The following is an 18,557-nucleotide window of genomic DNA, read 5'->3' on the forward strand; positions in this document are numbered from 1 at the left end:
TTGTTATGAATTATATCAGCAATGTTTATTCAAGCATAAATAAGCATTTCAATAAAAGCTCACGGACATACTTTGAACAGAAATTTTGAAAACAAATTACACTCTGTCAGAATTTACGGTCACAAAATATTTCTCAACTTTGTCACTCCATCAGTAGTTCTATTTACCCATTGCGCTCTTCATCAGGTTGTATATTGTTACTAGTTCAGTGAACTGGAGCTTGTGAAATACCAAGAGCTGCATGCAATTAGGAGATATTGATTTTTCTTGCTGCCTTTTACCTTATGGTATTGCCCGCATTTTGGCTAGTAGGTTTTTGGATGTTTATTATGCATGTTCAATCTCAAGTTCCAAATTTAGCAAGGATTTTGTCAATTATGTTCCACTATTGGAACCCACAAGAACTGATTAATTCATTGCCTTGAGAGGAATGTTGCAAAGAATCTGGGCAAAAACAATTTTGTGTCAATAATTAATTCTGTTATTATTATGTATTTCTAGTGTGTAGGGTTTTAAATGTATCCAAGGTGTAAACTTTTGCCCCCCCCCCAAACAGGTTTGAGGGTCATTTAAACCAGAGTACCTTATACATTATTTTTTCCAGCTACTTATAGGAGGACCAGAAGCCAGACCTAGGACACTCTTGTATTGCACAAGGTAATCTTGTTGCATATTCTCACCATTTTAGGGATGGTTTGTAGATCAAATTCTTATCTTCTGGAATTAGGTGAATAAAGTAGTGTTTATGAAACCATTCAAAATGACTTCTGAAGACCATTCTTTGGCTAATTGTGTGGGTAGAACAGCTTGATCTTTAATCCATTATTAACGCAACATTGAGGTGGTGTCATGAAAGTTGTTGGAATGTGTTTGCTAATACTTGTGGCTAGATTTTCAAAATCAGTCAAATTTGTACATGTTGTATAAAATCTCAGTGTGTAACATGTTGCATCAATAAGCAATAGGCGGCGGGTTAGAGACATGACTAAATGCAAGTTTTTGAAGGTCCCAAATATGTAGCTGTGTTGTTAATGTAAAGATTTTACTCAAATTCTGTGATTTATTCAATCAACTTGGTAGACAGTGGCCAATTCCTGGGGTGTGCAGTCAGCGCTTGGAGGCCAGAATTAACAAGGAAATTTTGATTTAGTCACTCAGTATTCCAATCTATCCCTATCAGAAAATATGGGTAGTGGTAAATGACCATATATAAAAAACCATATCAACATGCACAAGTGAGGATTCTGCCAGAATTTCCAAACGCAACAGACCACTGTATAGAAAGGAAACAGATCAATGTTTCTGTCTATAATTCTGTCAATGCCAAACATAGAAAGATGGAATATTGCCTCAAAAAACATGGTGATTCAACCTGCATCATCTATTGTTATTTCAGCACTAGTGCAATGGGTCTATCTTACATTGCTTTATCATTTAAAATTACTTCTCCCCAATCCCACTAGCAAAGAGAGGCTGAAATCTGACAAACTTGAAGCAGTGACTTGTGGTTCACAATAAAAGAGCCTTTGCTTAACTGTCCATGCAATTATCTCAGTGAGGTATGACGAAAAAGTCTTCCATCACGTGACTAATTATCCATCTCTATTTTTATCTTATAAACAGAGATGGACATCTCCAAGCAGGAGCAGTCTCACTAAAAATGTGGCATAACATAATGACATTGAAGTAGTAAGCATACAAAAGAGTGAACACACAAAAAAAACTACAATGCAAAAATTAAAAAAAGCCTAAAGGTAAAGCAGTAATGGGAGACAAAATGGTTTGGAATGATCAGGTACAGAACTTTATTCAACATGATTTACAACAGTACTTCTAGTGGAATAGCATGCATGAGTAATTGAACTGTGAACATCATTAAAGAACATTGCACTGGTGGCACAAATCACAAGGCAGATAGATGTTAATGAGCACTGGAAAAAAAATCAATTATATTACTAACAATTCAGAAATTTGGCAGCTTTCCCCAGGGTAGATAGGGAAAGGGGAGATACAAATAAAATTGACTAGTCTGTTCCAAATCCAATACAATCTGTAGGACACAATAAATCTTGAAGGCCACCCTAGGTACATTAATTACAGAATTTCAGAACATACTGAAGTCCTAAAGAATATCAATTTCAGTTTGTAGAAAATGGTCTGTGAGGTTGAGCAATAATGCAGGTTAGTAATAGAGAGTTATTATCAGCTGCTATTATCAGACTTCAATATCTGGATAGAAAATTAGCAAAAGATTGTGACAAATGGAATTTAATTGTTAAGGCTAATGAAAGTGAGACCTCTAAAGTTAAATATTCAAGTATGAAAATCCACATGAAATGCTGTGGCCAGGTGTTAAAACAACATCCAGAGAATCAGAAGTTATTTTACAACCAAGCAAACGCTGCTTAGATCATACTTTTCAGCTCTCAAGTTTTTACAGAACACAAGTACTGGCCCAATAAGTGCTGCTGGAATAAAACCATTAGCAAGAATTTAAAGAGAAATTTGATAAACCCTGGAGAGTTTTGGCCAAACACTTTCTACTTGGATTTTTGCTCCTGTGCTCTATGTACTTGACATTTACATCACTCCAACTCCGGAGGTTAACCACTCCTCTCCCCTCTAATAACATCTGATTAGCAGAGTGCTTCTAGCTTGTAAATATTTTCAGCTACAGAAAAATCCCATGCCCTTTCAAAGCTTGTGCTTTTACCATGACAACCAAAGCCTCTGGATGTTTGAACTTTATAAAATTATGGATATTTTTCCTTTGACTTTTGTGGCCAGCAGTTACAATTGAATGACTAATTGTTGCATCTCCAATCAGCAGCACTGGCCAGGAATAAGATTCCATTTGGATATCTGTGGGGCAACAGAAAGCTAATTATATTTCTTATAGTAGCTCTCCATCAACCAGCATATTCAAGTATTCATCAAGCATAATCGAGTGGTGGAGTTCCCCAAACCCACACTTGCTACTAGCGTTCACAACTATTAATAAATCTTTATTTACTGATAACTAATGCAAAAAAGCTCATATCCATATCTTATCATAAAATACATTCTGGATTTAAGTACTGAAATTCTACTAGAGAATGCTTAAGAAATTTTGTAGTTAAAAACACAAACTTCAGTAATTATTTTACAGTACCCATCACCTGAGAAATAAAAGGGTTAGAAATAAAAAGGAGTGGTCACTGGATGGACGACATTTATTTTATTCAGTTCCCAGGTGTCATCTTCCCACAAGTGTTCCAAGAATAGATTAATGCTATACTTGATGCCATACTGACCATTCACCACATGGCTCTGAAAAACAATTTGGTTGTTAGGACCAAGTGACTTTAAAGACCCTCCAGTAGGTTTGTCATTTGCCATTCCCCATTCTCCCAATAGCGATTGCTTATTCAACTCATCAAATCTTCAGTCATGTTGAACTTGCTATGCAAATCTGCTGAAATTTAAACTGCTGGAGACATCAGCACTGCTACTGAAACTGCTAGCCCAAGCCCACGACAAATGTCAAAAGCGGTGCCAAATTCTTCCCATTAGACGATATACAAAATTTGCTTTAGCTGTCAATGTACAGTGTTCTTAAATTCAGCAAGATTTGGCTTCTAACTGTATTCATGAGGTACATTTATTTAAATGAAGAAAGTCTTGATGTGACATCCATCCCAATAAAAGTAATTAAATTCAACTAACCTTGTAGTGTCTATCCCGTGTTGCAAATGGAATTAGCAAGGAATGTGTCATTTTTAAATCTAAAGAATATTTTAAGAGCCATTCCTCCTAGATCCAGTTGATACTCCCATAGCACTGTTGTCTAGATGAATTGCACTGGTCACAACTGAAGAGGGGATTCCTGATAGTGTCCAGATAAAGTTATCAGTAAATGCAGTAGCATCTTGGAAGGGCAAAAAACACAGGTTAGTTTTCTCAAACTGATTAAGTTTCCATGTACCAGATTACTTCAGACAAGGATTAAATGATAGTTCCTCAAATATTATAGGCTAGAATCCAATATTGTTGACATCAAAAATGCTTAATGCCACTCTCATGGTGAGAAGTTTCTCCAGTTATTGAATAACCAAAGAACTTCCAGAATTTAGGTTTCATTTCAGGGTTATCATTACTAGACTTGCCTTTGCACTGTGTATAAGATTTTGTTGACAATAGTTTAAATTATCTTAGATTAACATGCATATATCCAATTGAGATTAGTGATAGCGTGCTACCACAGACCGAAGATAGGTACATCTTAAAAAATCTGATAATATTGTTCAGATCTATTATACAAGACCAATCATTATGTGATAACTGTCCAGTTTATAAATAGAAACTGACCAATTAAGTACCGGGAATGCAGAGTCAATTGTAATTAATAGAACATGTAACATTTGGTTTTTCACACCAGGATAAGGTACTGCAGTGTCAATTAAGAGAATCGACCAATGCTGTTTGTAGAAGCTTGTTGATCTGATAACAGACAAGGGAACACCCTGGACCCAAGAGAAGGGAATAATTCAAAGTATGACAATCTCACGAATAAGAAATACAGTGGAAGGGGGAAGTCAGAGCAAGGATAGGAATTAATAAACTCACCAGAACAACTTCAGCCTCCTTTGTGTTACGTGGATCAGGGAACAAAATGCACGACATGGTGTTGATTACATAGTTTAACTTCTTTCACAGTTGTACTCTTTCTGCCACTAGAAGTGTGAAATATCACTTGCCATGTTCCAGTTTCTCAACCAGTTGCCTGTAGGAAACACCAGGTGAATGGGAACAAATTGAAATAATGTGGCAAATATTGGGATATCCAACTGCAATACACTCCTTAATCCAAATCAAAATGGAAGAGGCATTTCACGGATAAATATTAGGGTTGATTAATAGAAATGGAGTTAGTGGTTTCACTAGGTTAAAGTTAGAAAAAAAAATTCTACTTCATGAAATGCTAAAGCATCTTGAGCATAATCCTCTTTAATGGCTGGTATGTTTCTTTGAACAGAGACCTGTAAGTAATTGAAAATTAGTGTATTTCATATAAAAGCTGTACTGGATTTCAATGTGGCCAACATTTATTGCAGTTTACCAACTTGTGAGCATTCTTAAACTGGTGTGCTCTTGCTGAAAGTGCTCAGTATTGTTGTTAGGGAGTGCAGGAATTAGACACAACAATCAGAATCACTTTATTGCTAGTATGTGTAACAGACCAAAATAGATTGAGGATTGTGGTTCAGTGCCAAGCATAAAACACAGAAAGACACCAAAACAGACAACATTAGCAACAACAATTTACAAGAGAATAGTGCAAACAGCCATGAGCAATCAATAATTAACAGAATGGTCACACCTGAAGTATCAAACTTAATAAATGTGAACATATGAAATGATTGACTACAAGACATAAGAGCAGAATTAGGCCATTCACCCCATCGAGTCTACTCCACCATTCCATCGTGGCTGATCCCAGATCCCATTTGACTCCATACACCTGTTTTCTTACCATATCCTTAGATGTCCTGACCAATCAGAAAACTATCAACTTCAGCCTTAAATATGCCCACGGACTTGGCCTCCACTGCACAGTTTTGAGGCTGTGCCCTCTAGTTCTGGATATCCCCACCACAGGAAACATCCTCTCCACATCCACCCTATCTAGTCCTTTCAAAATTTAATAGGTTTCAATGAGATCCCCTCCCCACATTCTTCTAAATTCCAGTGAGTACAGGCCCAAAGCTGCCAAACACTCCTCACATGTTAATCCCATAATTACTGGTATCATCCTCGTGAACCTCCTCTGGAGTCCCTCCAATGACAACACATCCTTTCTGAGATTATGGGGTCCAAACCTGTTGACAATACTCCAAGTGCGACCTGACTTGTATCTTATAAAGGCTCAGTATCATCTGCTCGCTTTTGTATTCTAATCCTCTTGAAAAAAATGTCAACATTGCACCTGCCTTCTTTACCACAGATTGAATACTTAACAACAGAACAAGGAGAAAAGACCAAACAGACATTGTGCAGAGACAGTTAGAGTATTACAGCTGAGTGAGTTTTGTTGAGAAGCTGGGGAGCTACAGGAAAGATGCTTCGTAGATGATGTGTAGTCCTGGTGGTGATGGACTTGTAGCATCTCCCTGATGGCAATTTGGTGAATAGGCGACTGCTAGGGTGGGTGGAATCAGCAGTTATTTTTCAGTTCACCTTCGCTGGCGATGAACAGTTTTTAAAAAAAAAGTTAGGTAGCTGACAGCCAATGATCCTGTCCACAGAATGAACCACAACCTAGACTGATGAAAAAATTCATCAGGGTACTGAGCTGAGCGAGGAAGTCCATCAGAGATTGTTCTTCCTAGTGATGAGTGTAATGTGCTTGTCCCACTTCAACCTACTGGTATTCATAGTCACCAGAAATTTTAATGACTTGACCACAGACACAGCCTGACTATTAATTTCCAAAGTGGGGGGGGCAGGCAGGGGCTGTGATCAGAAGTCAATCCTCAATTCCACTGTCTTGATAGCATGAAGCTCCAAGTTGTTACGAGCACATAATCTACTGACAGATAACGTAGGGTACAGCTAGCTGTGGAGCAATGCTGGAACGATACTGTTGAAGACGGATCCAAAATCCTCACATAGGTGTTGTGGGAGTCCAAGTGTTAAGTATGTAATGAAGGCACAAGTTAACTGCATCCTCAACTGAATGATTTGCTCTATAATCAAATAGTAGTGCATCAAGAAGAGGATCGGTAGTGGACTTCAGTTAGGCTAACATCAGATGTACAAAAGTTTTCACATCTACTGAAGTCAGAGCCACTGGCTCTGACTTCATTAAGTCCATTAAGTCCAGTAATCTTGTCTTCCTTGGGAACTGGAACAATTGTAGCAATTTTAAAACAGCCTGGAACCCTGCATAATTGCAGGGAGGTGTTAAAGATAGGTGCTAGCTGATCCACATCATGCCTTAGAGTACCAGATGAGACACCACCAGAGCCTGCAACTTGGCTGATGTACTGTTTTCTGAATTGTTTGCGAATGTCATCTTGCTTCACAGAAAGTATAGTGTGGGATGGAGGGAGGGGACAGGAGACTGAAAGTGGTGAATGGGACTGAGGTGAAGGGGGATGGTGACATTGGAGTAGTTGTGAAAGGGTGGGAGGGGGGAAGATAGGACCTCAGCATACTAGTTCAGAGAAAGTGAGAAGAGGTAGATGTTGATTGTCCTTATCAAACCAGCAATAAAACTGATTGAGCTGACTGGCCAGCTGGGGATCAGTGATGGATTTCCACTTTAGGACTGTGTTCAACTTGAAAAACCCACAGATAGCAATGGTGTCCATACTAGCTTTTTTAAATAAAAAGTATCCATAGCTACAGTAATGATTTTATAATATATATATATTTTTAAAAAAATCACTGGAATGACTGGAAGGTCAAGTTCACTGCCTGCTGAGTTAGTTCTACTCCCTTGATAATCTTTAACTCATGTGATTCTGTACTAATTATACAAGTTATCTCAATATAATCACCCGACCCAAGTGGTTGGAAAGGTATTTGAGTCAATTATTAAGGATGAGATCTCAGGGTATTTGGAGGCACATGATAAAATAGGCCATAGTCTGCATGGTTTTCTCAAGGTAAAATCTTGCCTGACAAATCTGTTGGAATTCTTTGAAGAAACAACAAGCAGGAGAATTGGTTGACGTTGTGTACTTAGAATTTCCAAAGATCTTTGACAAGGTGCCACACAGGAGGCTGCTACGAGCCCATGGTATTATAGGAAAGATTCTGGCATGGATAAAGCAGTGGCTGATTGGCAGGAGGCAAAGGGTGAGAATAAAGGGAGCCTTTTCTGGTTGGCTGCCAGTGGATAGTGGTGTTCCACAGGGATCTGTGTTGGGACCAATTCATTTTACACTATATGTCAATGATTTGGATGATGGAATTGATGGCTTTATTGCAAAATTTGCAGCTGATCTGAAGATAGGTGGAGGGGCAGGTAGTTTTGAGGAAGTAGAGAGGCTCCAGAAGGACTCATAGATTAGGAGAATGGGCAAAAAAAAGTGGCAAATGGAATACAGTGTCGGGAAGTGTATGGTTATGCACTTTGGTAGAAAAAAATTAAGGGGTGACTATTTTCTAAATGGAGAGAAAGTACAAACAAAAACAAAGGGACTTGTGAGTCCATATGCAGGACTCCACAGGGGTTAATTTGCAGGTTGAGTCTGTGTTGAGAAAGGCCATCACAATGTTAGCATTTGTTTCAAGAGTACTAGGGTATAAAAGCAAGGGTGAAATGTTGAAACTTTATAAAGCATTGGTGAGGCTTCATTTCGAGAATTGTGAACAGTTTTGTGCTCCTCATCTTAGGGCGTGCTGAAACTGGAGAGAGTTCAAAGGAGGTTCCTGAAAATGATTCCAGGATTTACTAGCTAGTTGTATGAAGAGCATTTGAGGGCTCTGGGGCTGTATTCACTAGAATTAAGAAGAATGAAGGTGACCTTATTGAGACCTGTCAAATGGTGAAAGGACTTGAGAGAGTGGATGCGGAGAGGGTGGGAGAGTCAAAGACCAGAGGACACAGTCTCAAAATAGAGTGGTGTCCTGTTAGAACAGAGATGAGGAAATTCTTTAGCAAGAGGGTGGTGAATCTGTGGAATTCTTTGCTCCAGACAGCTGTGGAGGCCAAGTCTTTATGAATATTTAAGACAGAGGCTTCTTGACTGGTCAGGGCATGAAGGGATATGGGGAAAAAGCAGGAGGTTGGGGCTGAGAGGAAAATTGGATCAGCCATGATGAAATGGTGAAGTAGACTCAATGGGCCAAATGGCCTAATTCTGCTCCTATGGTCTTATATATACAGCTCCTTCATGTGTACTGGCCTCCATAGTATCCAGGACATCTTCAAGGAGCAGTGCCTCAGAAAGCTGGCACCCACTGTAAAGGACCCCTATCACCTAAGACAAGCCCCTTCTCATTGTTAGCATCAGGAAGGATGTACAGAAGCCTGAATGCACACACACAGCGATTCAGGAACAGCTTCTTCCCCTCTGCCATCAATGAACCTCTATCATTTGACCAGTGTTGTTCCCACTTTAGTAGAGAATGATATTTCCAGAAACAACTTGCAGATCACAACAGAGATAGAACATAACCTTAAAATGGCAGATTGCATTCTTGCATTCTGAGCTCAAATGTACAGCCATCCATTTTTTCCAGTTCCCGTTATCTACTAATTTTATTGCTGTGGTTCCTTATTGCACTAACAATTAGGTCAGTAGTCTTTCAAGACTGAACACCTAAGTGACAAAACTCTTGACAGATGCTGAACATCTGATTTATAAATATTTTGGTCTTGGTTAATTAAAGTAATATGATAACTGAAAATACTTCCTACTTTCTTCCATATTAGGTCACAAATTGGGATCTTCTGCAGAGAAAAAAATCCTCACCGCTCTCAACTACTTATTAGAATATGCACACAACAGCTCAGAACAGAAGCACAAAATAAAACTTTCTGGTGATCTACAGAAATTGTGTAACCACACTGTGGTGCAAATCTTGGGGGTGTAGTAACCCAAATGATCTGAGAAAGTAAATCACACGCAAGTTAACTCCACTTACTGTACATATTGTTGTAAATTGGCAATCAATACCGCAACACATGCAAAATGCTGGAGGAACTCAGCAGACCAGGCAGCATCAATGGAAAACAGCCAAAATTCAATGTTTCAGGCAGGGACCCTTCATCAGGACTGCAGTTATCAAATTGATATACACAGGTCCAAACACTCTGCTATTCTGGAACTGAAAATGAATTGTTAGGATGGAATTACAGACCAGCTAACCCAGATTAAAAAAATAACAACTATTGTACTAACTCATAGCAAGTCAAATTGTAAAGTATATATTGATAACAAGACAACTGTTAAACTCTTCAAGGTAGCATATTAAGTATAAATTAAGGAACACATGAAAATAGGGCAAGAAAACTCAAGATTTCATGTCTACTTTTTATGAATTTTGTTAAATGATTGGTGTAGTGTTGAACGTTTTAGCTGTCAAATTAGACCATTCATTAAATACATTCATCCTACTTCAGATGAAGTGCTGAATTGGTTTGTTACATAGAAAGTAATACTGTCTTGTTTTTGGTAACAAGATTAGTTGCTAGCAAAACAATTTGGATTTTTAAACAGGTATACTGTAATTTGATTAAAAGGTTAAATTTTTCCACTCAAATGTTAATTGGTTAGTTTCAAACTAATGTAAGAGATATCCCCATTCAAGATTATAGACTTTAAACTCCAACTCAAATTGCAGGAGTGAAATTTCAGAGGAAGCTTGTCCTCCTATTTAATGCTCAAATTCAAGATTTCTCAAATTGATTTTTAAAACTAGATGGCATAATTTTAAAAGACCAATGTCAAAAACAAGTCTTTCAGCTACTAAAAGCTACTTAGATACTAAAAGATTTAATTAATATTCAGCTAATTCAACACTCTGGTTCTGTCATATTACATTTAAGTAGAAAAATATGAAAAATTTTAGAAAAAAAACATTCCTTTGATTCTACCCTTCAAAAAATATACTGCTCAAATTTAGCCATTTTCAGTTCACGTACAGATATAGGAATTCCCAGCTACACTGGATAAAAATGTAGACGGAGGAAGAAAATACGCAATATTTTTATAGAATGGAAAGAATGATCATAGCCTTTACATATTCAATCACTTATGAAAGAATACCAAATGCAGGCATATCCCATTCACTTTATGCAATCACGAATGTCCAAACGTGGTCAGGTATAGTCAACTTCTTAGCACAGAATCGTAATATTTCGCCATAAAGTGATCGCTCTCTACACGAGTTTACTCCACTAACGGGACATTACTGACTCTTAGATTAGGCAGAAATGACACAGAGTACCATGAAAGGGAGGAGGTGATCGGTACATTGGAGAAGTATATGCAGAGGACCATGCAGTCCAGCTCGCGGAGAACTCACCAACAATGATAATCTATCAAAGCTTCCCAGCGAGAAAGCACTTGCCCAGCCCAATCCGAAAGACATTAACTCGTCACAGCCCACAGAAACAGAAAGCACACCGGACCCGGCATCTGCACGCCCTCCCGATGGTTGACCAGCACTCAATCTGCATCCCGCTGTCAGGAGCTGCCGCCAGCACTATCGTGTCAAACAAACTAGCGCACATCGGGTGGATGGTAAAGCCTGTCTCCCGTCACTTTGCAAAGGCTCACCCCACTGACAGGACGCGCACCCTCGTCCGAGCGCTGCCTGTCTCATTCAATTGCTTCGTCTCCCTGAGAAAAAGCGAGGTCACCATGATCGCTCGCTGTTTAAACCGGTCCGGACCGGGGCGCAGCGATCACCTGGCGCTGGTTGTGGCGGGCACATGATTCCCGTGCTAAGGCTGTCATGGGCTCAGTGGAACCAAGTACACTTCAGCGGTGCGCTTTGCACCGCGGCAAAGTTACGGTTAAGGTAAGGGTTGCCGTTTCACAGCTCTAGCAGAGTCAAAGAAAAAGACAAATAGAAAATCGAACATAGAAATCTATAGCACATTAAAGGTCCTTCGACCCGCAATGTTGTGCCGATTATGCAGCCTACTCTAATAACTGCCTAGATTTACCCTAACCCTATTTTTCTAAGTTCCACGTACCTATCTTAGTGTATCTTAAAAGTCCCTACTGTGTCCGCCTCCACCACCGCCCCGGTAGTGCATTCCACACACCCACCACTCACTGTGTGAAAAACTTAACCCTGACATCCCCTCGGTACCTACTTTAAAGCATCTTAAAATTATGCCTCTCGTGTTAGCCATTTCAGCCCTGGGAAAAAGCCCCTGGCTATCCATAGGATTAATGCCTCTCATCATCTTATACAAAAGTTCCTGCATATCCTCTTTAAGATCAACATTTTCTGGCATATCAGCCTGTTCTATGCTGTTGTCAGATTCCTCAACGTCCTTATCACTGGTGAATACTGAAGTGAAATATTAATTAAGGGCCTCCCTACCACCTCTGAATACAGGCATGTTTTTTTCTTTTATTGTTGATTGGTTCCTCCTTCACTCTAGTAATCCTCCTAGTCTTCACTTGTGGGTAGAATGCCTGTTTTTTTTCTTAATCCTACTCACCAAGGCCTTCTCATGCCCCCTTCTAGCTCTCCTAGGTCACTTCTTAAGTTCCTTCCTGGTTACCTTTTAACTCTCAAGAGCCCTATCTGATACTTGCTTGCTAAACCTTAAGTATGCTTCTCCTTCCTCCTGACTAAATGCTTCACCTCTCTTGTCAACTATGGTCTCTTTACTCAACGAGATAAGCTTATCCAGAACCCTATGCAAGTGCTCCCTAATTAACTTTCAGATTCCAGTTGAGCATTTCACTGAATATATCCATTCCCAAATTACACTCCCAAGTTCCTGCCTCATAGCATTGTAATTTCCCCTTCCTCCAGTTAAATACTTTTCCATACCATCTGCTCCTATCCTTGTCCAGGGTTATGGGAAAGGTCAGAATTGTGGTCACTGTCTCTGAAATACTTATCCACCGGGAGATCTTCACTTGCCTAGTAATAGATCCAGTATGTCCTTTCTTTTAGTCAGCTTGTCTACATATTATATCTGGAATCCTTCCTGGATACATAACGAATACTGCCCCATCTAATCCTTTTATAAGAAGAGGTGCCGATCAGTATTAAGGAAGTTGAAGTCACCCATGACAACAAAACCTGTTTTTTTTTAACTTTCCAAAATCTGTCTCCCGATCTGTACCTCAGTGTTTCTGTTGCTACTGGGCACTATGGTACCAATAAGTCCAACAACTTCTGGCAGGTCACTGTCCTCCTGAAGTATGCTGTGGACCCAGTCCAACAAGTACTGACTCTGACACCTGGGAGGTTACATACCATCCAGGTGTCTCTTTCCGTATTCACAGAATCTCCTGTCTGTTCCTCTAAATAATGAATCCTTTATTATTACCACACTCTTCTTCTTCCCCCTTCCTATCTGAGCTGATTGCAGGTCATTCACCCCAAAGGGATCCAAAGGGATATCCCTGTGGCCACAGGGATACGATGCACAGTCTGCCCTTTCCCTTTCCCTTTCCCTCACCTAGCTATCTGTCTCCTGCAATTTAGGTGTGACTGCTTCTCTGTAGCTCTTATCTATCAACTAATTCTCCTGTATGAGCCGTAGGTCATCCAGCTCCACCTTTAATTCTGTACCACATTCAGTAATTGTCCTCGTGCTTACAGCAACAGGTCGCTGTAAGAATAATAATAGGTGACATCTGCTTTTTTTATATTGACTGGGACTGTAGGTGCAAAGGGCTTGAATAGGGTGGAATTTGTTAAATGTGTCCAGAAAAAAAATTCTCAAACAATGGTTCTACTAGAGAGGAAGTGAGAGAGGTTCATTGACTGAAGTGTCAGTGGGAGATCACTTTGGCCATTTAATCCAGTTCATTTCCTGTCGCTGTCTGGAAGGAGTTTGTACGTTCTCCCCATGACCGCATCCATCTCCTGAGTAAATACAGATGCAAAAAAAAAAAAATTTAAGACCTCCCCCATATCTTTTGGCTCCACGCATAGATTACCACTGATCTCCCAAAGGATCAATTTTGTCCCTTGCTATCCTGAATATATTTATATCTATCACCCCATCAGCCTCCCAAATGATCCAGAGTTCATCCAGTTCCAGCTGCATCTTCTTGATGCAGTTTGTTAGAAGCTGCAGCTGGATGCATTTCTCGCAGTTGTAGTCACCTGCGGCACTGAAAATCTCCCTACCTTCCCCGCCCTGCCTGTCATCTCTACTGTCCCTAGCTGAGCAAATATAAAGAGAATGAAAAAACTTGAGCTTTTCCTTCCTTTGCTTTCTCTGAGTGATCATTTAACTCTGGATCATTTGGGAGGCTGATGGGGTGATAGATAGGACACAGAGGAAGTTACACCCAAGGTGCAGGGCACAGGAAACTTGGCGACTATCAGGAAGGGAAGAGGGGTTAAGGAGCCAGTGCAGAATACTGTGTGGCCCTCCCCCTCATCAACGGGTATATTAGTTTGGATACTGTCTAGGGGTGTGGGGAGGTGACCTATCAGGAGAGTCACAGTGGTCGGGTCTCTGGCACTGAGTCTGCCTCTGTGACTCAGAAGGGAAGAAGTGGGGGGGGGGGGGGGGGGTGGGAGAAGAGGCATATTGTGGTGATAGTGGATTTGTTAGTTGGCGAACAGGTAGATGTGGGCAAGAATGAGATTCCTGGATGGCATGTTTCCTCCCAGGTGCCAGGGTCCAGGAATATCTTCAAGTCAAATGATAACGAGCATTATATCAAACTCCCCCCACCACCACCCCAGCAAATTTCGGGGATGCCGGCAGTGCCACTCTCCCGCTCAGGAGCCGGTAGGTTTAAAGATCCTTCACGGATGTTCAGGAAATCCATGGCAGGACGCAGAGCGGAGTGCTCAGAACTAGAACCACTCGGAAAGATGGAAATCCCGCCTGCCAGGCTCAGAAATTCCACAATGAGGTTGGCATCTTCTGGAGCTCCCAGCTGCTTCTCTCTGACAGGCGAATGCCGTACCTAATTGATCCAAACCTGGAGTCAGTGGTTATGCCGTCCGACTGCCTCTTCCTAGTAGGTCACTGCCATTCGTAATTAGTCAAACCCTATCAGTCCGTGAAGGCTCCGTCTTAATGTAACGATGTCTCAGGCTAGTGAAGCCAGGCTCAGAGTAACGGAAGAACTTGTGTATGAAACATCGACATGTTCGTTCATAGAATAATCGTCGAAAATATCCGAAAGGACCGTCAATGGAAAGTTTAGTTCAAGACTGAGCAACGACTGCTCGGCGCGTGTAACTTACATAGTAAAAGATCGCACGAGAAACCTGCAGTTGCCAATAAACTGCACAAAAAATCTTAAGGGAATAATTAACTTGTAAAACAAGTCATAATTAGGCAAATCAACGATATTCAGATGAAGTAGAATGCCGATGTCTGGGGCCCTTGGGGGTTCCCGCTAATCCAAAGGGTTCATGACACGTAGTTTATTATTATTATTATTATTATTATAATTATAATTATATGTACTGCTGCCTCAAAACAACATATTTCATGACATGTGCCAGTGATATTAAACCCGATTCTGATTCTGATCTGTATACTCAGAGTCCGATACTTAGTTTATTGAGAGTCATATACTTGTATCAAATGTTCTACTTTGAAACTCAAAAATCTGAGCTCATGGAAATCTGAAATAAGCATCATGCTGGAAATACTCAGTGGACCAGACAGCATCTGTGGATAGAGACACAGAGTTAAATTTTCAGATTGAAGACTGAAGACCAGTTAATAGAGCTAATGGATCTGAAACATTAACTTTCCACAGATGCTGCCTGATCTGAGAGTGTTTTCACTTTACTTTGTTTCGTATCTACCCATCATTCAAACTTAGTGTGTTACAGAAAGAATATTTGACTTTGATCTTATTTCGTAGATAATTGAAATAACGTCAAAAGATTAGCAATGAATTCCTTAATGTTTGATATATATTCTGCGGCAATGGAAAGGCTAGTTCAAGACTGAACAACAACTGTTCAGCGCGTGTAACTTGAAATAGTACAAGATCGCACGGGAAACCCACAGATGCCAACAGACTGCACAAAAATATAGCAAATATGACTTAAGCTGTAAAATAGATTAATTATCTCTCTGTCTTTAGAATGAATGGGGAATATTAATTTCAGGATTCCTGAATGGTTCTCTAGTGATCTTGGTACATTTAATTGAATATTTCTTTACAAGGCTAAATACTTGGATCATGTGGGCTGGAAGACGAATATTAAAGCTAAATGAGTGAGTGTTTGGGAAGTGTTTGTTAATTATAACTGCCAAATTTGTAAATGAATATTGCTAATACCATAAATAAAAGATCAGGTTTTTATACACTTCTTCTTTCCTGTGGGCTGTCTCACTTCATTATATCCAGTTGACATTACTCAAGTCAAGTTTATTGTCATTTAACTATACACAGGTTTCCCCCACTATCCGAAAGTAGAGCATTCCAATGAAACCGTTTGTAAGCTGAAATGGTGTAAAATGAAGAAGCAATTACCATTAATTTATATGGAAAACATTTTCGAGCATTCCCAGACCCAAAAAATAACCTACCAAATCATACCAAATAGCACATAAAACCTAAAATAACACTAACATATAGTAAAAGCAGGAATGGAATGATAAATACACAGCCTATATGAAGTAGAAATAATGTATGTACAGTGTAGTTTCACTTAACAGAATCGGGAAGACTTAGCCAAAACCAATTTGTAGAAAAAAATTGGCACGTACACGTATGCGCACACACCTGCCCGCGCAAGGCTTCACGGTCATGGTAGTCTTTCTTGGGCTAAACACATATTTAAAGCGGGCGCCTTTTTAGCATTAACAGGTATTAAAGTAGGTTTTTTGTAAAAGCAAAGTGGCATAAAACGAACTTTTGTAAAACGGGGGACACCTTTTCACTTATACCGACAAATGAGACAATGTTTCTCTGAACCAGGGTGTAAAGCACTGTAGTACACAAAACACATATAATGCATAAAAACATGATAGTAAGGATGAAATCTACAGATAGATTACACATAAATAAACAAACTAAAGTGCATAAATTAAACATTGTAAGATACAGATTAACCAGTGACACTTTGAATGTGATGTGGCAGGGAGTTCAGAAGCCTAATAGTCTGGGGGAAGAAACTGTTTCTCATCCTGACTGTTCTTGTTTTTATGCATCGTAGTCTCCTGCCTGATGGTAGAAAGTCAAAGAGGATGCTGGATGGATGAGTGGGATCCTTAACAATGCTAAGAGCCCTGTGAATGCAGCGCTTCTGATAAATGTCCCCAATGGATGGTAGGGAGGCCCCTGTGGTCCTCTCAGCTTTTCTTTCAGTCTTTTGTAGGGATTTCGGTCCAATGCTTGGCTGCTCCCATACCAGATGGAGCTGCAACGTCAGGATGCTCTCAATGGTGCTCCTATAAGAGGCAGTTATGATGTTTTGTGGGGGGGGGGGCTTGCTTTTCTCAATCTCCTTAGGAGGTGGAGACACTACTATACCTTCTTGCTCAGGGAGGTGATATTAGGAACCAGGTGAGGTCATTCATGATGTGAACTCCCAGGAACTTGGCGCACTTAACTCTCCCTATGAAGAAGCCACATATTCGCAGAGGGGAAGGGTTCATCTGCACCTTCCTGGAGTCCACAATAATTTCCTTGTCTTCTCCATGTTCAGACTTAGGTTATTATTCTCACATCAATCCACCTGCTGCTCCACTTCCTCTCTGTAGTCTGACTCATCATTGTTGTTGATGAGGCCGACCATAGCTGTGCCAACCGCAAACTTGATAACACATCCCCTGATCTAAAGGCACTTGTTCATAAAATGACATTTGGTAACTTCAACAAACCATATCCATATAATTAACAGCATGATTAGTAATTGAACCAGAGAGTGGGTGGATCTGAAATGTTGATACTGTTTTATATTAATTGACCTGTTGGGTATTTCCAGTTTTCTCATCTATTTCAGATGTCTAATGCTAAATGCTGTTGTCTAGGAGGTTCTTCAAACATTAAGAATGAGGAGAAAATCTCATGGTTAAAGTTGTTTTATTAGATGTTCATCATGGTACAGTATCAGACAGGAACAAAGTTAAGTGAAGAAATATCAAAGGAACTTAAGCTATGCTTTACGTTTAAAGTAAAAAACGATTTGAAACAGTGCACAGGTACAGACTGAGTCACTCATCAGCTTTGCAGACAAAGGAACTACAGAAGTAAAGAAACAAATATACTAGAAATTGCTAAAAGTTTACAGAAAAAACAGATGATTATACAAACATGTAAATAAGTGTAGAAAAAGCTAAAGTTACAAGGAAGAGCAATAAAAACAATGATAAGGCTTACCGGAGTAAACGTTACAATTCATAACATGGAATAACCTCGGCTCCCTAGGGCTGATTTGATCAAGTCAAATACTTGAATCGGATATATCTCCAGGCTCATCAGGTACATGTACATAGGTACAATCCTCTTTGCCTATAACTGTACATGTTGCCCCCTTAACAGTTAAGAAAAGGTCTAGAAGCATATCAAGTAAAGTCAAATCACTTTTATTGTCATTTTGACCATAACTGCTGGTACAGAACATAGTAAAAATGAGACTATGTTTTTTCAGGACCATGGTGTTACATGACACAGTACAAAAACTAGATTGAACTACATTAAAAACAACACAGAAAAAAAACTACACTAGACTACAGACCTACCCAGGACTGCATAAAGTGCACAAAACAGTGCAGGCATTACAATAAATAATAAACAAGACAATTGGGCAGTAAGGTGTCAGTCCAGGCTCTGGGTATTGAGGAGTCTGATAGCTTGGGGGAAGAAACTGTTACATAGTCTGGTTGTGAGAGCCCGAATGCTTCGGTGCCTTTTCCCAGATGGCAGGAGGGAGAA

The 18,557-nt window shown here is 39.8% G+C and overlaps 1 long non-coding RNA gene across 3 annotated transcripts in view; it reads right to left on the reverse strand.

Annotated features, from left to right (window-relative positions):
• Window positions 1-1,798: 1,798 nt before the first annotated feature.
• The window catches only part of LOC140733554 (uncharacterized), a 42,849-nt gene continuing 26,090 nt past the window's right edge, over window positions 1,799-18,557 (reverse strand). The window contains exons 1-5 of one of the 3 annotated variants that reach the window (XR_012100311.1): window positions 11,274-11,493; window positions 9,637-9,819; window positions 4,606-4,762; window positions 3,706-3,907; window positions 1,799-2,862 (exon numbers count right to left, since the gene is read on the reverse strand). This is a non-coding gene — a long non-coding RNA (uncharacterized lncRNA). Of the gene's footprint in view, window positions 2,863-3,705; window positions 3,908-4,605; window positions 4,763-9,636; window positions 9,820-11,019; window positions 11,248-11,273; window positions 11,494-18,557 lie in introns of those variants that run through there. The other 2 variants (XR_012100312.1, XR_012100310.1) reach the window with 2 other exon arrangements.

This window comes from Hemitrygon akajei, chromosome 9 (assembly GCF_048418815.1).
Source record: "Hemitrygon akajei chromosome 9, sHemAka1.3, whole genome shotgun sequence".
In the NCBI taxonomy this organism is placed as follows: domain Eukaryota; kingdom Metazoa; phylum Chordata; class Chondrichthyes; order Myliobatiformes; family Dasyatidae; genus Hemitrygon; species Hemitrygon akajei.